General features: G+C 42.4%; 1 long non-coding RNA gene across 1 annotated transcript in view; it reads right to left on the reverse strand.

The window, feature by feature from the left end:
- The window catches only part of LOC126941071 (uncharacterized), a 28248-nt gene extending 20118 nt beyond the window's left edge, over positions 1-8130 (reverse strand). Inside the window, exon 1 of the long non-coding RNA XR_007721083.1 lies at positions 8049-8130. This is a non-coding gene — a long non-coding RNA (uncharacterized LOC126941071). The remainder of the gene's footprint in view (positions 1-8048) is intronic.
- Between the last annotated feature and the right edge of the window lie 18232 nt (positions 8131-26362).

Raw genomic sequence — 26362 nt, forward strand, 5'->3', positions numbered from 1 at the left:
AACTAATAAGTGTTATTCAGACCATATTCACTGACAACAACCGAAAAAAATAGATTAATGTTATAGAAAGAAACAAGGAATGAGACCCACTCCTGAGAGAGTAATCCATTCAAATTTCACTGGTAAAGGGAAAAAAGCAAAACTACACTTGTAGAATATTTAAGAGAATAACAATAATGGGAAAACTACATATATATGCTAAAGCTGGCATTTCTAATTAAAGAGGAAAAGATGTTGGAACAATTAGCTGGCCTTCTGGGAGAAAATAAGTAAATTTGTTTCCTTTACTGCATAATTCTTTAAGCTAGATGAATTCCAGATGGATTAAAAATTAAAACATAAAGAAGGGAATTCATACTTAGCCATAGATTGTTTAAATACATTTTAGGGGTGGCCAAGACCTTTTTTTATGTTGGACCAAAGGCAGAAACTAAATAGGTAACATTGGCATATCACACTCCACTGAAATTTAAAGTTCTGAAGAGAAAAAAAGATGACTAAAAGAAATTAAATTCTGAGGGAGATACTGCTAAAATTTTAAAACAAAATGTTTAATAGCCCTAATATTCTAAAATGATCATATAAGTCCATATGAAAATACTGAAACCCAACCAGAAAAAAATGCAAATTACATAAACACTTTAGAGGTGAAAAAAATTAAAATGTCCAGTAAGTATATAAAGAGATGTTTGGCCTGGGTAGTAATATGTGTTTAAGTCTACGTGGCCACGTGTATCGATCCACAGGAAAATGTCTGGAAAGATAGACACTAAAATGTTAACAAGATCATCAAAAGATTATCTCTGAGATTTTAGGGTGACTTTTCTTCTCTCCTTTTTGAAATGGCCTTTTTAAAATTAGCATACAATCATTTTTATGACTAGATTACTCAGGATACGTAAAATATACAAATAGAAACTGATGAATCCCCTTTTGGTTTTTACAAAGATTCTTAAAATCCATTTTTAGTTATGTTGTAGAAAAATGCTACTGACAAGGGCAAATACTCACTTTATATTAGAGGATAGAAAACACAGGCTACAAAATGATTATTTAATTTGTATTTTATAAAGGGGATACAATAAATGACAGTGATTTTTCCTTAGCAATAAAATTGTGTGTCATTATATCTTCTTTTGTGTTTTCCAGTTATCTACAATAAATGGTTTTTTAAAAAATCAATAGTTTTTAAATAATGAATGTTATAGCTGCTATAGGTAATAGTCCCAGATAATGAGGCCTCCATAATCGTTGCAAGGTTGGGTATCCCAGTTTTATTTTTCAAGAATAAAGCAAGGGCCCCATAATAAATGCAGAGCCCTGAGAGATCCTCTCCACAGATTCTAAAAACCAGGGACAGAAAGAAAAATACTGCATGATCTAATGTATATGTTGAATCTGAAAATACTGAACTCATTGAAATAGCGAGTAGAATGAGGGTTGGCGGGATGGGGAGTTGAGAGATACTGATCATAAGGTAGAAAGTTTTAGTTGGATAACTATACTGTATAGCATAGTGACCATAGTTAATAACAATGTACTGTATATTTCAAAATCAAAGAGTAGATTTCAAATGTTCTCATTACAAACAAAATAAGTACGTGAGGTGATGGATATGTTAATTAGCTTGATAGAATCATTCCACAGTGTATACGTCTATCAAAACATCACATTGTACCTTGTAAATATACACAATAACTATTTGTCAAATAAAAACTTAAAAAATAAATTTTAAAATAAGAGTGGAGCTGTTTACACAGAATCTAAGCCTTGAGTAGCAATTCCTGCTCAACAAATTTTCATGGGACACTTTCTAATACCAGTGAGGCATGAGAGGAGATGAATAGGAACAAGATAGGACCCCTCTCTTCATGGAGTCCACTGCCTCACAGAAGGGTGCAGTGAATATACAATGTGAAGTGTGCAATGACGGGCCCAAAAGGGAAGAGGGTGTGGGGGAGAGTGATCAGCTATCTCATTTTACCTGGGACTGAAGGGATATGGGACTTACTTTCAGAGCTAAAACCAGGAAGTCCTGCCCAAACCAGGACAAAATGACCACCCCAGAGTGAGGACTGGGACAGCTTCCGAGCTCAGGTTCATCCTAAGTGGGGTTCTGAAAGATAACTGGGCATATTTGTAGAAGACAGAAGCCCTGCCCCATGGTTTCGTCCTTGCCCAGGTCTTTGTCGGGAAGGCAAAGGATTGTGTTGGAGAACAGAATCGGGTTACAGCAGATCATTTTCCACTTTTGGGATTACCAAAGTCCTTTCTGAAATGGGATGAAAATTGATTTTATCCCTGACAGGGGCCTCGAATCCTGCTTCCTATAAAGAAGCTGGGCTGTGCACAGTGGCTCACGCCTGTAATCCCAACACTGGGAAGCCAAGGCAGGCGGATCACGAGGTCAAGAGATGGAGACCATCCTGGCCAACATGGTGAAACCCCGTCTCTACTAAAAATACAAAAATTAGCTGGGCATGGTGGTGCGTGCCTGCAGTCCTAGCTACTCAGGAGGCTGAGGCAGGAGAATCGCTTGAACCCGGGAGGCGGAGCTTGCAGGGAACCAAGATCGTGCCAGGGCACTCCAGCCTGGCAACAGAGCAAGACTCCGTCTCAAAAAAAAAAATGCTGAACCAGACATTGTGATGGATTGTCCTGCAGGTCCTCTCGGAGAACATCAGGTATAAGGCCCCCATGCTGCACAACTGCATGGATGGCAGCTGTCCCTGTTAGGAATTAGGTAGGATGCCCTTCAGGTCCTGCAGGATATTGAGGCCTTCTTTCCTGCAATTTGGGGGAGTTTCCTGGAAGAGCCCCATAAGACGTTACAATTCAACTCTGAGTAACCCATTCATCCTTGCCCAACGAGGGGTCCTCTATTTGCAGAGAAAAAAAGACAAAGCAAGTTCCTCCACTCTGTGCCTCTGGAGAAGAGAACAAATTGATGTAAGTGCCAGGAGTGACTGAAGACCAAGCAAAAGCCAGGGAGGCAATTAAGCACCAGCTGGTGGTGACCAGTTCGGGAGGAGATCTGAGAGCAGAGTCTGAGTGGACAGTGAGTAACAGGAGGGGGGCCTCATGGGGTTACAAGGTAGCCAGCTCTACAGAAAGCAGGGAGAGAGACAGCTGGCTACAAGGTATGAGGGCTCCGGCTGCGTTCCCAGGGCTCCATGACACTGTATTCACCCAGCGCTGCTACTGATCCACGATACAGACAGGGACTTGCATCCCGGACATCTTGAAGAGGCCACTCGGCCTCTGACCATTACACTCTGCCCACAGGGTTACTGAAAGAGTAAAGTGTGCTCCTATCTTTTCTGTTTCTAAAGGACAAACAAATTCAGTGATGTTCAACCCTTTTTTGCCAAGTCATTTCTCATCCCAGCATGCCTACCACACTAACACCAAAATTACTGTAAGCTTGCTATTTCAAGAAAGAGACTTCAGGCATTTATATGCCTTCCTCTGAGACTCATCCTCCTGTGATCAGAGGGGACAATGATGTCCCCTCACTTCTGAGTGGACAGTGCCATTCCCTGCGAATATCAGAAAGCAACGGGTCAGAGTTCCTGGCATAGGAAAAAGCTCCCCTGGGATATATTTCAAAAGCTACAATAGCATCCCGCCCTCCACCCGGCCAAATCAAGCCAAGATTTGCCTACACATTGTTGAAGAGAACAGAGGTGAAGAGCGGTGTGTACTGAGGCACACTTAGGGACTTCTCTAAAATGTACTGCAGCCATCTGCCAGGCCAGGTGGTTCCAGCATGGCCCAGATCAGCCTCCTAAATACCTGCTATCAGCAAACCACTGAATGTGCTCCATCCCTCCTGAGCTATACTGTCCTCTAGGGCTTTTCGAAATGGGTCCTTTGGAATACTAATGCCCTGAGGTGCCTCCACCACAAAGGGCTTCTTGGCCACATGAGGCTGGGCAAACAGCCTGCTGGGACCCCTGCTCTGATCCCAAGGGAGACTCCCCAGCTGCGGCCCAGCTGCCGCACCCTGTCTTTCGGGGTAGGAGGTGGCAATGACACACTGTGACCGCGCTCCAGTGTTTTCATGTGAGGGACCTGTGTACATTTTCTGAAAATATACTGTCTCAGTCAGGGTCCAGCAAGAACGAGGACCCAACTCGGAAGGTTCCAGAGGCTTTAGCCACTGACGGGACTATTTGCAGAGCTGTGGGCGGAGTGAAGGGAACGCCCAAGGAGAGGTTGAGGCACCTGGAAATTAGCAGTCTTGGGAAGCCTTGGCCACCCGAGGTCAAGGGCAGGGGGAGGAGAGAGCTTCCCCCTCCCGCTGCCCGCTGCAGGTCACTGAGGTCTGGAGCCACGGGGAGGGGCTGCCCATGGGAGGGGGCGTCGGAGCAGGACCGGGCTCCAAAGCAGGATCAAAGAGGGAGGGAGGTGGGCATGGAAGAGAAGGGTGCACCGTGCACGTGGCACCCTCTACAGCAGCGAGCCTCCTGGGGACCGAGCTGGGAGGAAGACGTGGGCGTGGGACGCGCAGGAGCTGGGACATAGCCAGCATGGACTAACCAGAGCAGAGCTTATGCATCAGCAACAAAGAAGCAAAGCATGAAAAGTGTGTGTTTCCCCGTGAGACGTTTAAAAGTTGTTTTCTTTTGAATGCCTTAAGAATAAAGGGAGAGGGGACCTACCTGCTCCTAAGAGTCCTAAATGAGGTAAGAATGTTGAGTTTTGCTGTCACCCTTGTGGTCTGCAATTTCTTTCCTAAGGAAAGCAGTGAGAAGCACTGAGACCACATTTCCCTTTTTAGAACGATTGCCCTTTTGTGCTGGCAGGGACGTGGCTGCAGGCAGAAGGCACCTCTCTGTCATCGTTCCCTAAAGACAGTGAACTGTGCCAGTTCTGGGCCCCGAACACTTCTGAGAGCCAAAGGCTTTATTCACCTTCAGCCAGAGGCAATAATACCCTGGTGGTATTCAACGCTGCATCATGTTGGAAACAAAAATTCAGTCTCTTTCAGTTCGTTTCTATCTCTGGATGTCTTGAAATTTACATTTCATTGCAATAAGAAAAAAGAAATCAAAGGGGAGCCTGCCCCAGAGAGGAGAGTTACCCCTAATTTTGATGCATCATGAAACACCCCTTCTTGGAGATCTAAAAGGTACATCATCAAAATCTCTAAGTAGTTCTCCAGAAAGAAATCTGTTTAGCTCTGCTTAATCCAGGATTTCGCATACTTATGTGCAACTAGAACCCATTTATTTTAATCCAAGTACTCTTTGGAAAGTACGGTGATCTTCTGTAAGCCATATTTCTACAGTCTATATTCAGCAGAAGACTTAAGAGTGCAGTAATTTTTTCAGACAACTGAAGAGTAGAGCTAATAAGACGATGCTCAATGCAGAAAGGAAAAGTTACCAGCAGGCAAACTTACCAGAAAGGATAAGATTGGCGTCACAGCCTGCTAAAAAAAGAAAGGGTTTGGTAACCTGCATTCCGCCCACCTGCATTTAAAGTGACAGAGACACACCCACTCATGCCAAGAAGTAGCTTACCTGATCCTAACAAGAAAGACTTCTAAAAGAAATCTGAGACAGATGTGGGAGAATCAGAGAAAAATGGCACTTTAGGAAGCCGTGGTGCCAACAGCTTTTCAGAGGTGGCAGCCATAAATGGTGTATGGCGTACGGCAAGGATGTGTTACCAACAGGAGCAAAACACAAGTGGGCGGCGGCAGCTGGCAAGGATGCCTGAGGAGGGCCATGACCAAGGGAGAGGCTGAACGTCCAGGATCAGGGTTTTAAATCTGATTTCAGGAACAACGGAGAGCCATAGAGGCTTTGGAGAATCCTGAAAATGAAGATACTGTGCACTGCAGTGCACAGAAAAGATGGAAGAGGACCAGCTAGAGTTCAGAGCACCAGGGAGGAGATTAGACTAGTCCTCATGAAAGAAGGCTGACAGCAAAACTACGACTGTGACCTTGGAGCTAGAGAGGCAGAGATGGATCTGAGAAGTAACAAAGCTAGAAACTTTATGTCTTACTGGTAAATTGTTACAAGGGACTAAGGAAACAAGGGAGTTGAAAATGAACTAGATTTATGAGCCTGGTATGGAATGAGCCTTTAGACTATAATCTACCCCAGCTTGAATTTCTTGGCACTTCTTCCTCTCCATCTTAGTGCTTCATTATACTCTGGGTCAGCTGGCTTCTATGCTTCAACACCTTCTGTGCTCATCAGTGCCAATGCCAGAAACAAAGGCAGCTGGGTGAAGAAAATATAGCCAGAAATAATAGAAACCCAATGAGAAAGGAAGTCTGGAATGAATTCTTTGGAGCTAAAAGAAAATCAAAAGGAGGGCTAAAGATAACCTTATAAAAACCAAGTGAAAAGTCAAAAAACCAAACTAAAAGTCAGTTGTATCCCATGATCTGGGGTGCAGACTCCTTCCAGGACCTCAGAACTGAGCTTCACAGCAACTCTGTCTCCACTTTGGAGACTGAAAAGCTCAGCTGTCATTCTAAGTGACCCTGAAATACATCAGTGCTCAAGTGGATGATGTTTAAATAATCCTCTGACTATGTCCGAAGAACATCTCTTTCCATGCCAGCATCTCACAAGCACATTCTGATGGCGCCTAAACTCAATATCATCATAGAATCTAAGAAGCATTAGCTCGAGTTCAGCTTCATACTGAAAAAGATGGAGGCTGACCTCAGGTGGATCAAGCAGGAGAAGTATCTGTCCTGGTGCATCAATCCTTATTGTACCAACACCTCTTCATTATTAGTCCAAAGCCCTTTCATCCACCAGATTGTTGGCATTCACCTGGCCATCCTCCTGGTCGCCCAAACTCAAAAGCTGGTGGTCATCTTTGACCTCTCCCTCTTCTTTGTTCAAGTTTTGTTAGTTCTGTATCCACAATGTTACTGACAAGTGTTTTCTCCTTTCTGTTTCCACAGAGCACACCTTGTAAATTTAGGCTCCCATCATTTCCATCATGTTCTATTGCTGCAGCATCCCAAAATGGTTTTTATGACCTGGTTCTTGTCCCCCAAGTCCACTATGCAGCCAGAGTAGCTACCTAAAGCAAGGGTAAGGCCAAGCATGTCTGGCGCAACCATAATTGCTTGATTCCAAAATGTCCAAAGCCCCCTTTGCCCAAGATATATTTGCATGGTATTAAATGTTACCATTTCATGCGCCAACATAGTTCTCTCAACATATTATTGAAAGACGTATCTCCCCTTTGACTACACTCTTCACCACAAATATATTTCTATTGTTTCCTATTTGGCTTGATGACATTATTTGTATACCATATGGCTTTTTCGAAAATTTGAGAACTCACAAGTCGAGAATTATTATGATCTCGACCTGTCAAAAATCTTGCCAACATCAAAGATAGAGCCCTTCTCAAATGCCGTAGATTCCCAGGCGCTTCTGCTAAATCTCTTTTGTTAAAAGTAATTTCTCTCTCTTTTGACCTCTATGGAAGGTTTCAACACAATCTGCCTTGTATTAGAGTTAATTACATTCCTATCTCATCTCCCCTATTTGAACATAAGCCCCCTGAGGGCCAAAGCAGTGCCTTACTCATCCTCACAGCCTCATGTCTCTTAGTTAGTGCCCTGCTTGACAAATGTTTACTGTTTCATGATGAAATAAACAAACAGTCTTAGTTAGAACCTACACCCCCTTAGCAAACTGAAAATAAATGGAGAATATGGAACGTCAATGGGAGGCATCACTCCAGCTGCTGCTCCAACACTGTTAATTACACAATACTTTTATTGAGCAATTCAGTGGTAATTCTTGCCGCTATTCCTCCTTAATAAGATCCATTGTGCACCATAAAATAGTAACTGGGATGCAGTTTGTATTCCACATGCATCACATTTCTTTTTAGCAGGTTCTTCCATATCCATAATCTCATCATTATTACTACTACCCTCAGAAGACAGTTGACTTGCATTAATCAGTCCTGCTGCCATTCCCTTGCCAGATTTTCTGTAGTTTTATTGTGCTTTTGGACATTTTAATTAACTTGAAAAATTAATTTTAAAATCTTACCTTATTAATGCTCTGCTCCCTTGGAAATCCCTCCTTCTTGTTTATTATCACTGACCATTTGAAGATGAGGTCATTAGTGATTAAAGCTCCAGACAACTTCCATGCCCATCATGCTGCAGATTCTGTGCTATTTTTAAATAGGATGTGAATAATAACTCCAACTTTTAAGCAGGTGGGGAGAGAGTTCTGTTGCTTAGGGAGTTAAAGGACATAATTTCAATTATGCCATAACATTTACTCCACAACTACTGCTCTCTACAGAAGCTCTACAATGCTCGTTTATTAATACCATATACAGAGGTAAGTTTTGTTTTATCCATTTGACAAACTGAAATGAGTAAGGCACCAGACTCGGTGACTCAAGAACACTCACACAAAGCCAAATAAGCAAGACGCGTCTGGTAAAACTAACTGGTTGATTCTCAATGCTCTATCTGGACTCTAGGAAAAATCATGGGATGGTCATTGAACATGAGTTCTTCATTTTCTAAACAGGAAAGGCAGCATCTCACAGGCTAATTCTTATCGATTGGTGGTGGCTGCTTGAGCATTGTAATGAGAGTGTGAAGTTGTATTGGAACCTGTCAGAAAGAGTGTCCTTATCAGTGAGAGCTGCCTGCTATTCGGATGGGATTAGTGAATGACAGCAGCATATCTGCCTTCCCCATTATAAAGGTTTAATACCTTTTAATATAAATTACTGCAGTGATTCTCAACTTCTAATTATGAGGATTTACTCTTAATTTTAGAAAAAGGACAGACTCATATATCCCTCATTTATAGTGTCTGTTGATATAGAAAATATCTGACAAAAAGCTAGTATGGGTTCAGTAATTATTGTACAGGAATCCTTGTTTTATAGATATTAACTACTTCTCCGTTTAGAACACATGGTTCACATGTGTGCAGGATATATTATTTACTCGGTTTACAGACAATTCTTGACATGCCTATGTATTTACACCCTCTTTGTCTAAACTCTCTTGCCAGCCCCCTCCCAACGCAACCCCTCTGGCCAGGGCTCAGGTGCCCACAAAGAGGGAAACCACTAATTTTAGTCATACAACTCAAGAAATGAATACTCAAACCAAAACACTGACACAAATGTCTAACTTTGAACATTTTCAAAATGGGGCTTATTTTTGCTACAATTCTTTTTGTAGAACAATAGAAAACTGGAGAACTACTCTATCTACCTGCCTTCAGTCTAAGCTAAACATAGCAAGCTATCTAAGTTACCTGTTGATTGGAAGGAGCAGACACACAGTAAAGCTAGTTTATTACCAGGATATTTTAGGAATACAGAGTAACAAGATGAGACCAATTTGCAAACAGTATGGCCTGTAACTCAAGTTCCTGTTATATCATTTACTGGCTGGTATTCTCAAGTAACTCACCTAACATCTCAGAGCCTTCGCTTATAAAATGGAAATAATATAAATGTCTGGATCATAAGGGTATTGAAACTATTAGATGTACATCAATAAATTTATCTAGTGCTCAGAACATAGTGAGTACTTACTAGATGTTAGCCAGTAATAGCAGCAACAATGGCAATAGAGGTAGAAGCATAGTTAGGCCCCATGGGAACTATATGAGCTCAAATCTCCAACTCTCCAAGTCTGTCTTTCAGAGGCTGCAGACTCTCTTGTCAACCACTCAATTCTCTTTGCTGCAGATTGTCTTGCTCTTAGCTTCCTAGTTTCTGCTCTTCTGTAATTCTGCCTGAATATAGCTAAAATGAAGCCCTGCAACTAGAATAGAGGATCCATGAGGGCAGGTGTTTGAGCTGATTTTTCCCCTATTGCCCCATACAATAATGGGCACTTATTAGGCCTTCCCTCAATCAATATTTGTGAGAAGTATGAGCTGTCATGGCACCCACACCAAATGCAACTCTACATGGTCTTATTAGTACCAGTAACCCAGCACCATCTTAATGACCCAGTCTCTGTTTTCAATTATATATCCCAGGAAAAAGGATATGATTGGCCCTAATATGGGTCCAATGTCCATTGTAATCAACTCAGCAGGGGTCAAGGAGGCAAAGTTACATATGACTGCCCACTCTAGAATAAATTCTTTAAGAAGGGAATGGAAATAAGTAGAGCATTAGACCATCTTTTGTTTACATAGCATAAAAATTCAAAGGGAGACAATTCAGGACTGGCAAGGGGGATTAAGGATGGCTTAATGGACTAAGTGGTATTTCAGGTGGGTTTTAGAGGATGGGTTAGGGTTTGATGGGGAATTGTTTTATATTTTTCATGCTTATGAAATTTTGCTTAGTATTTCACAGTGAGAAAAGACAACTTCTATCATTCTAATACAATTTTTGCTGAGTATCTGTTAATACTATATGCAAAGCTTCGTAGTGAACACTGCGAGATATGCAAAGACTTATAAGCAGATTCTGCTTTCAGGATATTTCTGTTGGTTGAGGAGAGAAGACCTAGACACAGGAAAACAAGAGCTGAGTTCAAGGTTTGAAGAAAGCTCATTAGGCTACAGCAGAAGTAGAGCTTGGCTTCCTGGAGGAGGTGAGACTTGTGCTGGGCACTGAGCTTAGCATGACTAGGCATAGAGAATGAAGGAGGAAAATGTGGCAGGCACTCTTCATGGCATACAAAAACTCCATTCCCAACCCCCCTCTCCCTTCCTACCTCCATTAGAGTGACTGAAAAGCTACACACTCATTTCCAAGCTTTTCTTGGAGCTCAGGCGGACATAGGATTTCTGGTCAGTAAGACATAAGTGGAAGGCAATGTGGATTTTGCTCTCCTAATAAAGAGATAGGCATCACTGGAGCCCTTCCTTCTGACCTGAACAAAGATGTGATGCCTAAGACTGCAGTAATGTTCCTGCAACAGTGAGAGTCTTTGTATGAGAAAAGTGAGCTCCCTTAAACAATCCCAGGCACAGAAAGTTGAGGAAACCTCCCCATCACCCTTTACAGTTTTCTTTGGATAATTCATCAAAATTTTTCCTTATGATCCTATATGTTTAATTGTTTCATTTCCAAATTTAGATCCAGACTTTGCTTTGCTTTTCTAAATAAATTAATATGGTCCTCAAACTGTCACCTGGTATGTCATACATGATTTACTGGAAATAGATTCAGTCCTCTCAAAGTATCTCCCTCGCCAAGTCAATGCACGTTCTCTATCAAGGCATAGTCCCCAAGCACTCTTTGGGGATGGGCACTCTGCTCATGACTCGTTAACTTTTTTCTAAGTATGAAAGATTTTTAAGGAAGAAATGAATAGGTGGAAATGCCTTATTAACTTTGAGGAGGAGACACAAGAATGTCTAAATCTGGCTCAATATATGGAAAATCAGTCAATGGTTTCAGTATTTTTTGACAACCCATCACCTTGATAGGTTGACTTCATCTTTGTCTCCAAATTCAATGAACTGAGTAAAGTGAGAATTTTAATAGAAACAAAAAATGATCTCCATGGCTAGCAGCCCTCTGCTTTTTAAGGGTATTAGTAGTCTCTGTCTTCAGATGCTAAGTATATAAGAGCTGGTATTATTTCACAGGATAAGAATAAGGGGAGGTGGCTTAGAAAATAAATGAAATTTGGCTGAGTGTGATGGCTCATGCCTGTAATCCCAGCACTTTTTGAGGCCGAGGCAGGCAGATCACTTGAGGTTCACTTGAGGAGTTTAAGACCAGCCTGGCCAAAATGGCAAAACCCTGTCTCTACTAAAAATACAAAAATTAGCTAGGCATGGTGGCAGATACCTGTAATCCCAGCTACTCAGGAGGCTGAAGCAGAGGAATCACTTGAACCTGGGAGGCGGAGGTTGCAATGAGTCGAGACTGTGCCACTGCACTCCAGCCTGGGCCACAGAGCAAGACTCTGACTCAAAAAAATAAAATAAAATAAAATTCATCTGGAAATTTTTACAAGGATAAAGTCACGCTACTTTTCAGTTAATTCAACTACAAGAGACTGAATATTTGTGCCTTCTCCCCCCATCAAATTCATATGTTGAACCTTAATTCCCAAGATGACAGTATTTGGAGGTGAGGCCTTTGGGAAATGATTAGGTCATGAGGGTGGAACCCTTATGCATGGGATTAGGGCCCTTACAAAAGAGACCCCAAAGAGCTCCCTCACCCTGCCACCAAATGAAGACACAATGAGGCATGAGCCATATATGAGCCAGGAAACATCCCTCACTATACACCAAGTCTGTTGGTGCCTTGATCTTGGACTTCCCAGCCTCCAGAACTGTGAGAAATACTTTTATGTTGCTTGTAAGCCACCATGCCTGTGGGATTCTGGAATAGCTATCCAAATTGGCTAAGACATCGACATATATTTTTAACTACATCATCAGGGTTAGGACCCAGAGTTTAATGACCTCTCTAACTCAGAACAAGCAGGAGAGTTTTGTTCTGCAGATACACCCTTCCCTAAGTACTTCACAGGTGCTGGAGGAAGTGACATGCTGCTGAGGCTGTGGCCGAGACCCAGCTAGGTGGGCCAGGCTCAGTGTTGAAGGGTTTTGGGCCTGTTTCAGGCAGTGAGTTGTCCTATCCATGTGTGTACACTGGCGGAATGTAAGAGTTCTGGAGTCATACACCAGCTCCTCCATGTCCTAACTGTGTGACCTTGAATCACATTACATAAGTTGTGTGCAGGTAATGGGCTTTCTCATCTCTAATAAACAGTTGTGAGGATAAATTGCTATCATGCATCTAAAATGATTAGTCCAGTGCCTAGCACATAATAAGAACCCAACAAATATTACCTTTTTATACTGCTATTTTTATTTTTACCACCAGTAGTTTCAAAAGGAATCCCTAATGCCCAGAAGACACTTGGTAGGTACTGAACAAACAAACAAAGGAAAAACAATGGGACAATTGACACAAGGTACTACATGATTCACTGTGGATTCAATGGATTCTAGGGTAAATCATTTTCTTTCAGCCTCTTCTTGCTTTGAAAATATGTGTTCATTTTCAAATCAATCTCAGTGTTACAATCTGTAGATTTTTAAAATGTTTCTGGAACAAAATTCCTTTAATTGGACAAAATATTACAAATGTTAGTGTTTGACAAATAACTGGTTACTTAGAAATGGGAAGCAGTGCTCATTAATCCTCATTGCAGGGAGATCTGTTTAAGATTCTCATTTGATTTGTTGAAAGGCTGAGAACTCAGGTTGTTACAATCACCCAGAGAAGATACCTCTTATGGAGCACATTAGAAATTGGATATGCAGCTTCCCTTTTAAATGGCTGTTGAGACCTTCTCGAATAAAAGGAGAGAGAGCTGCCCAGCTTGTCCATCTCCATCTCACAGCAGGTCAGGTGTGGGAGGAGCTCTTTGAAAGAGAAGCTATTTAGAACCATCTAGGAACTCAGAGTGAGTAAACAGATGTGGGGAAAAGGTAATTAACACCAGCATCCTAGGTAGAAGCGAAGGCCAAGCTGGTGGAAATGATCAGACAGTGACAAAAATGACCCAGGACAACTAACAGACAGGAGAACCATAGATATTCCAGTCTTGGCTCAGAGCAAACGTTAAGCCAACAGCCAGAAATTAACTATTCTTTTGTATTTTTAAAAACATATCACCCAAGTATTATGCAGATTATACACAGAAAAATGAAGCAAAGGAATGTATGTGCTGTTATGTAAAGTAAAGTACCTTAAGGTTCGATGGGGCACACTTGTGCTTTTAGCCTGGTGTCATTCTTGAGACTTGGATCTCCTTGTTCAGTTAATCACTTCTGTCTCCCAATCGAGCCCACCCTAGAAGCCAGCCATTAGCCTTTGGCTCAGGCCAATTCAGAATGTATTTTTCTATTACCACTTAACTACAGCCTTGAACTTCATCTATGTCAAGACCATCTTCTAGGACAAAATGCATGTGGCATATTCAAGAAATGGCAATGACTGAGCCTGGTAGCTCCCAACACTTTGGGAGGTTGAGATGGGAGGATCACCTGAGCCCAGGAGTTCAAGACCAGCCTGGACAACACAGTGAAACCCCTTCTCTACAAAAAATTTTAAAAAATAGCCAGGCATGGTTGTGTGTACCTGTAGTCCCAGCTAGTCAGGAGGCCAAGTAGGAGAATCTCTCTTTTTTTTTTTTTTTTGGCTTTAAGTTTCAGGATACATGTGCAGAATGTGCAGGTTTGTTAGGTAGGTATACATGTGCCATGGTGATTTGCTCTACCTATCAACCCTTCATCTAGATTTAAAGCCCCACATGCATTAGATATTTGTCCTAATGCTCTCCCTTCCCTTACCCCCACCCCCACGACAGGCCTGGTGTGTGATGTTTCCTTCCTTGTGTCCGTGTATTCTCATTGTTTGACTGAGGTGGGAGAATCTCTTAAGACCAGGAGTTCAAGGATGCAGTGAGCTATGACCGTGCCACTGCACTCCAACCTGAGCAACAGAGTAAGACTCTGTTTTTTAAAAGAAAAAAAAAAATGGCAAGTATGCCAGGATGAGCTGAGTATATAGTGCCGAGAACGGGAGAGTAGGTACTGAGGCTGGAAGGGAAGGTTTGGTCCAAGTGGTGGAGCTCATGAAGCCATGCTAAGGAGTTTAACCACAGGTCATGGGCATGAGTGAGACCTGGTCTCTGCAGCACTGGAGGGTCTCTGTGCTAGATGCTCCTTTCTAGAATTCACTTAGTGACTCTATAGTTTGCATGCAAGGCTTTGTTTAAAGTCTATTTTGTTATTTTTTTAATGTGATATCCAATTTCAAAAATAATCAGATGACATTTTTACCTTACATAGTTAAATATTTTATAATAATGCTGCCCTTATCCACATGCTTGCCTCCTAAGGACACATTTTTAATTTGTACCCTAATTGCTCACCTAGTTGACTCTTGTTTTATTGCCTCCCTCATTTTGACAAGAAAATATTTTTTCTATAAAATTCCACACTGCTCCACTCTCTGCCATACAGATTCTCCTCTGCTTTATGCTAGTGCTATTCCTTGATCTCTACTGCCTGTCTTCATGATTGTCTTTCTCTCTAGGCCGGTAATCTCTCTTGTTCTCATGAGGGAAGAATCATGGCTATCCAGGTCCCTGGACTTCCAAGACCTTTCATTCTAGGGATCATCACTACTGACAGGCTTTTGAGTTTCACAGTTCAGTATTTTGAGAAAAAGAATCTGACTGGCTCAGCGTGAGTCAGGGATCTACCCCCCGTCCAATCAGGTTAGGGGAGCTGGGCCATCTGGCAGAGGCAAGTCAGGAAGCCCCCTCTTCAAGCCAGGACTGTGGAGCACTTCCAAAGACACGAGCCCAGGCTGGTCACAAACCGCAGGCATGCCTACTTCATGTTCCTTCTTCAAACATGAATGCTTTTCTTATGGGGGCAGTTTCGTGGAAGCTAAAGAACTAATAAAGAAAAAGAAACCCATTAACACAATTTGATTCTAACTGCTTTGTCACTGATTGCGGTTTAATTCTGGATGGGTTGTTATTCTTAGTTAACCGGGAAGAAAAGATATAACAATTTAGGGTAAATGAGGAGATAGATCATAATTCACATTATTTTCTGATTAAAGTCTCTAGGCCTGAGTTAAAGTGATAACACCAGGAAAAAGAGTATGTTTTGAAAAGCGATTCAGTTTATCATATATGTAATCAAGACATTAGGATTTCCATACTTCTTAAGATCTAGATGCCATGGCCTCACTCCCATTTCACACTTGTAAAAAGTCCAAAGTCTACTCAGGATTCCTGTGGGTTCTTAACCGCCTTTGTCTCCAGGCTTCTGCTTTCACTGATTAGTGCAGGTTATGGATCAATGCATCACCTGTATCTGCTGCCCATATCCCTTCCTTTCACACTGTTTTCAATTCACATATTTACTCTGCTTCTTTCTGTCCTCCCACCAAATCAGAAACAACTCGTGTAAGCCATAGTAGACTGCAATGAAGAGAATGAGGGTGGCACCCCCTAACCAGGACCCTCCTACAGCTGGCCCTGCAGGCACTCAGCCCAGAGAGAGAGGGCTCTGCCTTGAGGTTAGCAGCAGCCCCCAGAGAGGGGGAAGCTGGAAATGGAGAAGGGAAGGCTGGGAAATGGCCAGGCCTGTGGATGCCATTCAGCAGAAGTCAAGAAGGGAGGAAATCAGATGGAGGGACCTCCAGGGTTATTGACATCAGACGTCTGGAAATCAGGAGAGCAACACAGCAATGGGAAACCCAGGCTAGGGTTAGACCTAGCCAAAACTTTTTAACCATCCCCCTCCTGGCTGACTGTTCTCTATAAAGCATTCTATACAATGCCCGTGGCGTACTGAAGCCCAAAGGCCATGAGGCTACACTGTAGTAGCTAAACACATAGCAAGAGTGAGTGTATTTTTCCCTAAACCTATTTATATCATGTACATGTATGCCACGTGACTTATAAGTGGGAAAATAGTAGCACTAGTGTTTCTGTAAAGACTAAGTTGAACTCTATGGAAAGACTCGTTACTACAAGTAACCAAAAACTTGGTGTCAAATAAGCATAACGAAAGATGCTTGTAAAAGATGGAAAAAAAATAAAAATCAAAAACATTCTGAACCCAAACTTCTTTGAAAGTCTTAAATTATCTTCCCACTAACAAAAAAAGAAACAAAAGAAAGAAAGAAAAAGAAAAAGGCTGAAATAGCTGGAATGGACACACACTGCATCACAGGTGTGATTTATTCGTAGAAAACTGTGAAGAACTCCAAAGAGCAAAACCATGAAGAGAGGTCTTAGCCCTATGTCAAAAGCATGTGGATTTACTATTTGTTTTAAATCTTTTTGATTCTTTAACTGTTTTTTTAAAAATTGATCCAACAACATGAATATGTCAAGAAAGATGGTTTATGCTGAGCCTGGGAATTTGGAAAGCTAATGCTATTCTTCGTGGCACGTTCTCTGTATTCCACAGATTCTCAGTCAGCAATTACAAAGTACACGGGCCAAGCTCAAAGAGGAAACCAGGACAGGCTTAGATAGAGAATGAAGGTCTGTGTCAAGGGGAAGATGTCCAGGATAAGACCTAAATCCTAGGACACACAGGATGGGACACTGGACAGAAGCTGAGGCCTAGGGCTGGGGTGGGAAGCAGAGATTAGTGCAACTGGGTGTCCCAGGTTTGCTGCTAAAGCCCAAATCCTGTGTCTAGTTGGCAGCAAAGAGACTTGTGCAGTAGGAGCTTGAAGACAAAGGTGATTAGGAAGCCACAGGAATCTTGGGTAGACATCAGACTTTTTATAAGTATGAAATGGAAGTTGAGGCCAGAGCATCTAGATCTTAAGAAGTATGGAAATCCCAATAATACATTGATTCCATATATGATAAACTGAATTTCCTTCCATTTCTTTTCAGGTTATGGATCAACACATCAACTGTATCTGCTGCCCATGTCCCTCCTTTTCACACTGCATTAACTTCACATATGGGCTTGATCTCTTTCTGTCTTCCCACCAAATCAAAAACCACTCGCGTAAACAATAGCAGACTCCATGAAGTGCAGTCATCAGCTTTCCAAATTCTCAGGCTCAACATAAACCCTTTTTCTTGACTTGATCATGTTGTTGGATTGCAGCAGGAGTAACAGCGAAGGAGAAGCTGGCAGTAATTTACACAAGGGACCCAGTAGTTCTGTCTGAGCTACCAGGTACCAGGAAGGCGACCTTCATTCAAACCCTACTGGACAAGAGTAGAGATAGTTAGGTGGCAATGGTTATTGCCCTGTGTATCGTCTTCGTTGGGAATACCTCAGAAACTGGAGTGGTTCTCAGCCTACTGGTGGAGGAACAATGGATTCAACTCCTAGGAGATGGAAGAACAGGAAGAAAAGAATCCACCCAGGACTGCAGAGCCCAGTCGTTGGGGCTTATAATGGATCCTTCCACCCCCTACCACCAGTCTCAGGTGTATTCAGAACTGAGAAAAACCCTGGTGCTCAGAAAGGCTCTAGGACTCAGGATTCACAAAAGCTCAATGACTTCAGTTTGGGGTTCTGGACTCAGGTTCAAAGCTCAATGGGCTCAGGCTTCGGAGGAGCTCGATGGTGTTCAGAAGCTTTGTGAGCTTGGAGCAATTAGCACTACGCAGCTGTGTTCGTAGCCATACAGGCTTCTGTGTCCAGCCTGAGGTCGTAAACATCATTTGGAAAGATGTTTCTATGGGAAAACTGTGCCTCCAAATGCAACTGTCCCTCTCTCCCATGCTCAAATTGCTGTGCACACCATGGTTTTTTAACTTATGAGGAGGAGAAAACTGAAATGATATTGAGCTTGGGTTGGCTTGACATGAATGTCTCCCATATGGCATCATTTTGCACTGAATAATCCAACTTTGGGGAAACTGATGTCAGATTGTTGTGCACTTGTTCTGTTAATGCCATGGGACCAGAGGATATCCTTGTGGTTGGGCATGTGACCCTCTCTAAATAGAATGAACATCCATGGGGGCAAGCACTTTAGGAAGAGGTCAGTCTGAGGCCCAAAATATAGAGAAACCAGAGAGGTAAACCTTATACGGAAGGGAAGGAATCACTCATTTCTCTGAATCTGGGAATCCCTTTGGATTGAGAATGATGTGCAGAGAGGGAGAAACATTCAGGGAGATGAAGATAAGCTGTCTTTAGCCAAGTAGGAGATAGGCAGAGAGCTGATCTAGTAAAACAGTGATCCCCAACCTTTTTGACACCAGTTTCGTGGAAGACAATTTTTCCATGGATGGGATGGGGTGTGGTTTCAGGATGAAACTGTTCTACCCAGATCGTCAAGCTTTAGATTCTCATAAGGAGCACACAACCTAGTCCCTTGCATGTGCAGCTCACAACAGGGTTTGTGCTCCTATGAGAATCTAATGCGGCCACTGATCTGACAGGAGGCGGAGCTCAGGCAGTCACGCTCACTCACCTGCTGCTCATCTCCTGCTGTGCCACCTGGTTCTTAACAGGCTGCAGACTGATGTCGTCCACAGCTCAGGGGTTGAAGACCCTTGTAGCAGAGGACCCAACGGTGGGCTTGTGTGTGGCTATCTGTTGTAAATTATTATCTCTAGTGAGCTCCCTTTTGATATTAGAACTCTAGGCTGCTCTTGATAGAACTCAAACCATACTAGCTTAAAGCAAAAATATAATTTATTGGCTCATAGGATTCCAGGAAGGGCCAAACAAACAAACCGGAAAGGCAAGGATGAAGGTAGAAATCAGGAGCATCTGAACCCAAGGACTCGAATGCCTCCAAGGCTCCTTGTCTCTCGTTACCACTTCTACCTGCATGATAACTCTCTCTCCCTCACCACTGGCGTCTTCATGTAGCAGTGGACATGGTCACTGTCAGGTCTTAAATTTTACATCTTACAACCACTGCTGTCAAAGAGATGGCCAGGGTCTTTTTCTTAGCCCAGGAAAGGATTCTTATTGGCCCAGTCAGGATCATTCCACCCCATACAGTAACTCACTTTTTCGTGATCCCCATAGCAGGCATCATGAGTTGAATTAATTTTATTGACTTAGTATGTCTACTTTGTCTTATTAACTGACAAAAAATTGTTTATATTTATGGTGTACAATATGATGCTTTGATATATGTATACATTATGGAATGACTAAATCAAGTGAATTCACATATGTATTACTTACATACATTTTTGTGGTGAGAACACTTAAAACTTAGTATGTCTAGTATATGTCTTCCTGACTGGCATGTAAATTTATGAAAGTAGACACATTTCTGACTTGTTCACCACTATATCCCCAGCACCAATACAATACTTTGCCTGGACATGGTGGCTCACACCTATAATCCCGACACTTTGAGAGGCCAAGCTAGGAGGATTGCTTGAGGCCAAGGAGTTTAAACCCAGCCTGGTCAAAATAGTGAGGCCCTATCTCTATAAAAGACATTTTTTTAAAAATTAGCTGGACATGGTAGCATGTGCCCGTAGTCCCAGCTGCTTGGGAGGCTAAGGCAGGAGGATCTCTTGAGCCTGGGAAATCAAAACTGCAGTGAGCCATGATTACACCGCTGCACTCCAGGCTGGGTGAGAGAAGGAGACTCTGTCTCAAAAGAGAAAAAAAAAAAGACAAGAAAAAAACAATACTTTGGCACTTAGGAGCTAGTCAAGAAATATTTCTAACTCAATATATCAGAAATCCAGTCAAAATCAAGCCATATGTGTCCATTAGCCATTAAAAATTATGTTCTTGAAAAAAATGACTATGATAAAGGAGAAAGAAGTAGATAAAAAACCTCTATTCCTAATATAATCCTAATTTATAAATAAGCTTATCTTTAAAATGCAATATCTCAAACTGGGGGATAAAATCCACAGGGACTCATCAGATTGTAAGGCTAATGCAGACCCTCATTCCATCCAAAGGTAATGAGGAGGGAAAGCAAAAAAATAAAATAAAATAAAGAGATGTTGTGCCCGTGTGCCATGTAGGGTTGTCAGATAAAATGAAGGATTCATAGTTAATTTTTATTTTCGGATAAACTACAAATACTTTTTTAGTGTAAGTATATCCCAAATATTATGTACTAAATAATACTAAAATTGTATTTATCATTTCTCTGAAATTCTAATTTAACTGGGAATCCTGTGTTTGTTTTTGCTAACTCTGGCAGCCCTAGTCTCCCTGGCGCCCACCCAGGGAGTGCCAGCAGTGCTGAAATAGCAGTGTGACATACAGAGTGAGAGCAGAAGACAGGACCTTGGGTTGTTCTGGCTTCAGGCTGACGTGGAAGGAATGTTCCAGCTGTTCCTGCGTGCTTCTAGCAGAGGAGGCAGATGGTGGCTGAAAGGTCTCCCCAGAGTAGAGGCTGAGGAGTGGGAAACCCAGGCCAGCTGCTGGGCAACCCATAGCCAGGACTCAGAGGATCTGTTGTGGGGCAGAGCCTGCAGAAGATGGACCCCTTGACACAGGAGATGGACCCCCAATCAAGCCCAGAGAAGTAGCCCTGCGTGATATCAGCTTGGACCCCAGAGCTAAACCCAGCAGCAAGCCAGGAAAGACAACAAGCATCTTTGAACAGAGTCCGTGGATCTTCCCCAATCGCTAGGAAGATTTAGATGTCATATTGTGGAGAAGAAGAGGGGCAGATCTTTAAGAACGGAGAAAGTTGCGGTAAGAACTTTAAACCTCAATATTTACGTACCCTGTAAGGTACATATTCCTGCTCTGTAATCAGGAATAGGCAGAGGTGGCCTTTCAGCACAGCTTGACTCAGCAGGTTTGGAGCGCAGGCACACAACTCTGCACGTTATGTAAGCATGCCACATGAGGCTCATTAGGTGATCACCCACATAAGCTTGTGCTTGGCTTGAAGCCACTATTGTCTGTAAAAGATATAATTACCTTGCTGATGCTGTACATACAGCTCACGCCTAGACTTGCACCCATGGCTTGTTTGTGCCCACTACTCATGCCCAGGCTTGCTCGCACCCAAAGAGATAGTAAAAGCCATGTGGAAACTACAATTCCTCGAGGTTTTTTCCAGCTAACTGCCATTCGTCCATCCACTCTCCTTGGTCCTCAGCTTGGGCTGGAACCTGACACTTGGCATAACATAGGTCCCAAACAGTGTTTCAGGCCAAGTTTGTTATCTTTCTGCCATCAGTGAAAATGCAAACACCAGAGAAACACAAAAACCGACAAAGAAAATGAAGAGCATCACCATCTCTTCATTTAAGCATCCATCTACACATCTGTCAGTGGGTAGGGAGTCTTCCTAGGGATATAACTGATCTTTTAAGATAACATGTTTCTGAGACTTCCTTTGGATATGGAAAGAAAGGCACCCTGCACATGGTCTGAAAAGATAGGATTAAGAGAATAATTTAAATATTCCATACAACAAAGTAACCAGGATTTTAGAACTTCCTCCCCAGGAGAGATTTGACAGTTCTGGCTGAGGAGGAGTGATTCGTGGATAGGAGCAAGTTTCAGGAATGTGATGAGAACTTTAGGCCAAAGGAAGAAGCAGCCTGTGAATATTCCCTTGTTCAAGGTGGCCCAGGAATATTTAAGATCAGGCATGTCTAATCTTCCATTGTAACTTGTTCTCTGTTCTGGGCAGGGCTATTATCTAAGGCCCCCTCCATTAACTGCAAGCCCTCAGGGAAATCCACTGAACGTAAAAGCTTGTGGCAGAGTCACTACAGACCTCACGGCTCAACAGTGAAAGCAAGAATTGCCTTCCATATTGTGCAGTGCACAACTTGCACACTTATACTTGGTGACCCTAACTGGACTAGAAATGAAGAAACCTTCCTTCCTCAAAGTACATTAGCATAAGATGACCCTCAAGAGGGAGGACAAGGAAGACTAAATTGTATTATTACCTGGATTCAAAAGGAATATGATGCAATAAAATGTGAATAGTAATTATCTGTAGGTGCTATAATAGGTGACTTTTATTTTCTTTTTAGTGCTAATGTGCACTCATCTGTGTTAGTTTTGATGTCAGGAAGAATGATTAAGAGTCAAAGAAATTATCACACCCTAGGCAAACAGCAGTAGTTATGGCATAGCTGGTGCCCAGCCGCTCATCTCTGGATGCCAGCTGGGGTCTGAGTCAGCTGACTTTCCACTTGTCTTGGTGCCTGGCCCAGGAATTGGGAGGTCCAAGCCTCACCTGAAAGATGCCGGTGCCCATAACAGGGATGATGATGCCGGCAGGGTGGTGGTATTTGAGAAGGAGGACAGGACTGTGACAGGGAAGGACAGACTTGGCAGCAGAACCCAGCCACATTTTGTGTTTGGGGACAATGCCGAGACATGTGTATTTTACCGTAGCAGAGACTGACCAAACTGTTCTAAATGTTAAGCAAAAGTCAGGGAATGAGGAAGTGTTTCCACTTTTTTATCTAGTACTTCTCTGGAATTTGCTTTCATTACTCTTTGTAAATATCGTACATGTCAAAAACTAGCAGGTGTTTGCATCCTGCAATTTTTAATTTCTAAGGGGCCTTAGAAGCAATGCAGTTCTACTTCCTCCCTTTACAGATTGCAAACGTGGGCCTCAGAGAGGAGAAGGGCCAGAGCCAGGATTCCATAGAGTCAGGTTCTGCAGAGAAGCAGCACCAAGACAATGTGCGTGTATATATATATATACACACACATCCACACACACACACACACACACACACACACCTCTCTCTCTCTCTCTCTATTTACATATAAAGAGATTCATTTTAAGGAATTGGCTCATGTGATTTTGAAGGCTGGCAAGTCCGAAATCTTCAGGGTGGGCTGGCAGGCTGGAGACCCAGGGAAGAGTCGATGCTGTAGTTCAAGTTCGAAGAACATCAGGCTGAAGACCCAGAAAAGAGCCAGTGCTATAGCTCAAGCCCAAACACTGTCTGCTGACAGAATTCCTTCTTACTGGGAGGAGGGTCAGTCTTCTGTTCTATTCAAGCCTTCAACTCATAGCATGAGGTCAACCCCATCAGGAAGGGCAGGCTTCTTTACTCAAAGTCTACCAATCTAAATGTTAATCTCATCTCAAAACAGCCTCACACAAATATCCAAAATAATGTCTGACCACTCATCTGGGCACCATGGCTCAGCCAAGGTGACACATAAGATTAGAAGTGGAAATGGAATTGAAACCCAAACTTTGTGACTTTCACAAAGCTCCTTCCACTTGGCCATGTGACCCCAGTAAGACTTATGCCATTGAAACAATAAATGCTGGAGTCTTAAAATTTCCAAGGAAGAAGCTAGGGGTAGTGAAATGTTATACTTAACAAATGTATTTACATGCTTTAAGTGATTTTCCCCAGCAATATGTCTACGTAAACACACTGCAAACCAAGGAAGAAAAAAACATAATTTAGAGAGACCAAATTCAAGACCCCCAGTTCTATGTACCCCCAGAGCATCCCAATCCTACCATAAAATAACATTAATGAAATATTTGTCAAGCCATTTGAGAGCCATGGATATTAGATGCAGAATATTATGGATACTCGATACAGAATATGATGAAATACAAAGCATTAAGAGGCACACGCACCAAACATAAGCTCATGTCAAGTTCCTCAACTAGTTCTCTTCATGAATCCTGAATGCTGGGTGTGATTCCTCATTAGAGAAGAAGCACCGTAATATCTACATCTTCCACTTCTCTCATGCCTCAATTTTAGCACTCTGAATTCCACCTCCTACCATCCTTTTTCCTTCATTAAAGGAAAAAGAGAGAATGTAAGCTTTGCACTTAACACCTCATTGAGAAGCCTATATTAGAGAAAAAGACATTCCCACCTTTACTGGTCTGATCTACTGGAAGAATGTTTTATTAGCTAAAGAAGTAACACTACCACTATTTAAAATTCCCACCAGATTTCTGCAGTGACATTACCATAGCAAACTAACTTCAGTTTCAGTCTCACCTTTTTTCACAACTTAGGTAATCCATTTGAAAATCCTAGATGCATTGGGAAATATTTGGAGGCTGCAGCTTTTGGTTAGAATCTAGTTATAAGAATAAACAGTTTTACTCTGTTCATCTCACAAACGTCATCAAGTAGGAAGCAATTGCTGAGATGGACTGACCAACAGCTGCATGAGGAATCATATTACTTTAGTCTAGCTTTGTGACAGCCAAAATAATGAGACCTCAGGCTAAACCATCAATCTATCCTGTCCTTAGGACAACGATCTTGAATAGGCAATATATTAGTCATCTTAGGCTGCCATGACAAAAACCATGGACTAGGAAGCTCAGACATTTATTTTTTCACATTCTGGAGGCTAGAAGTCCAAGATCAAGGTGCCGGCAAGGTTGGTTTCTGGTGCAGCCTCTCTTCCTTGCAGACAGCTGCCTTCTTACTGTGTATTCACATGGTCTTGTCCTCTGTGCACTTGTACAGAGAAAAAGACGGGGAGAGCTCCATGGTTTCTTCCTCTTCCTCTATCAGGACACCAGTCCTATCGGATTAGGGCCCCACCTTTATAACCTGATTTAACCTAATTAGCTCCTTAAAGGCCCTATCTCCAGGTGGAATCGCTTTGGGGGTTAGCGCTTCATCATATGAATTGAGGGACACAATTCGGTCCATAACAGGCAACATTAACCTACTTAAAATGTATCTTTCTACTATTTAAACTTTGTATGGAGATTCTTCCTCTTCCTTCCTCTTCTCCTCCTTTTCATTCTCATTCTTCTTGTTTTGTTTCCCTGTTCTTTGCCATTCTAATTAAGACTTGTGGGGAGTTAGAAAATGCTTTTCTTTTTTTTCTACTTTAAAACAATGCATTAAATGTCTGGGATTCTTCCTTTAATGAAAAGGGAATGATTCATAATTAATTCAAAAAATCCAAAACATATTTTTGAAATAGTCCCAATAATTCATTTGCTCTGACCAGATCCAACTCAACATGGCAATAGAAACACAAGTGGGAGGCTGTGCGTGGTGGCTCACACCTGTAATCCCAGCACTCTGGGAGGCCCAGGTGGGTGGATCACCTGAGGTCAGGAGTTCAAGACTAGCCTGACCAATATGGAGAAACCCCATCTCTACTAAAAATACAAAATTAGTCAGGCATTGTGGTGCATACCTGTAATCCCAGCTACTTGGGAGGCTGAGGCAGGAGAATTGCTTGAACCTGGGAGGCAGAGGTTGCAGTGAGCCAAGATTGCACCATTGCACTCCAGCCTGGGTAACAAGAGCGAAACTCCATCTCAAACAAACAAACAAACACAAGTGGGAACACATCAGGCCTGATTTCAGGGGAGTTACTTCTTCTGTAAATTAACAAAAATTCAGCTATATCAACTTGGAAGTGGGGGAGACATACTTCTCTAGATCATATAGTACCTAAACACAAGCCATTCAGCGAATCTGGTATTCAACCAAAGAAATGGCAAAAGGTTCTCACAGGGGAGAAAAATTTGACCACGGATGAACTTACCGACAGGCAGCATGAGATACACTAATTCATCTGTGCTATATTTCACAGGCAACTTTAATCTCCAAGCAAGGATACTTTTGACTCTGTAATTTTTTGTCTAATGACCTGTCTTTAAAAACTAACTCCCAATCAAGACTCAATTTAAAATGTATCATAACAAAGTTTAAGGAAGAAAATGAGAGTGCGACTGGCTGGCCCCAAAAAGATGAATGAAATTTATGTAAGTGGGCTGGGCGCAGTGGCTCACACCTGTAATCCCAGCACCGTGGGAGGCCAAGCCAGGCAGATCACTTGAGGTCAGGAGTTTGAGCCCATCCTGGCCAACATGGTGAAACCCTGTCTCTACTGAAAATACAAAAATTAGCCAGGTGTGGTGGTGGGTTCCTGTAATCCCAGCTACTCGG

Source organism: Macaca thibetana, chromosome 18, assembly GCF_024542745.1.
Source record: "Macaca thibetana thibetana isolate TM-01 chromosome 18, ASM2454274v1, whole genome shotgun sequence".
NCBI lineage: Eukaryota > Metazoa > Chordata > Mammalia > Primates > Cercopithecidae > Macaca > Macaca thibetana.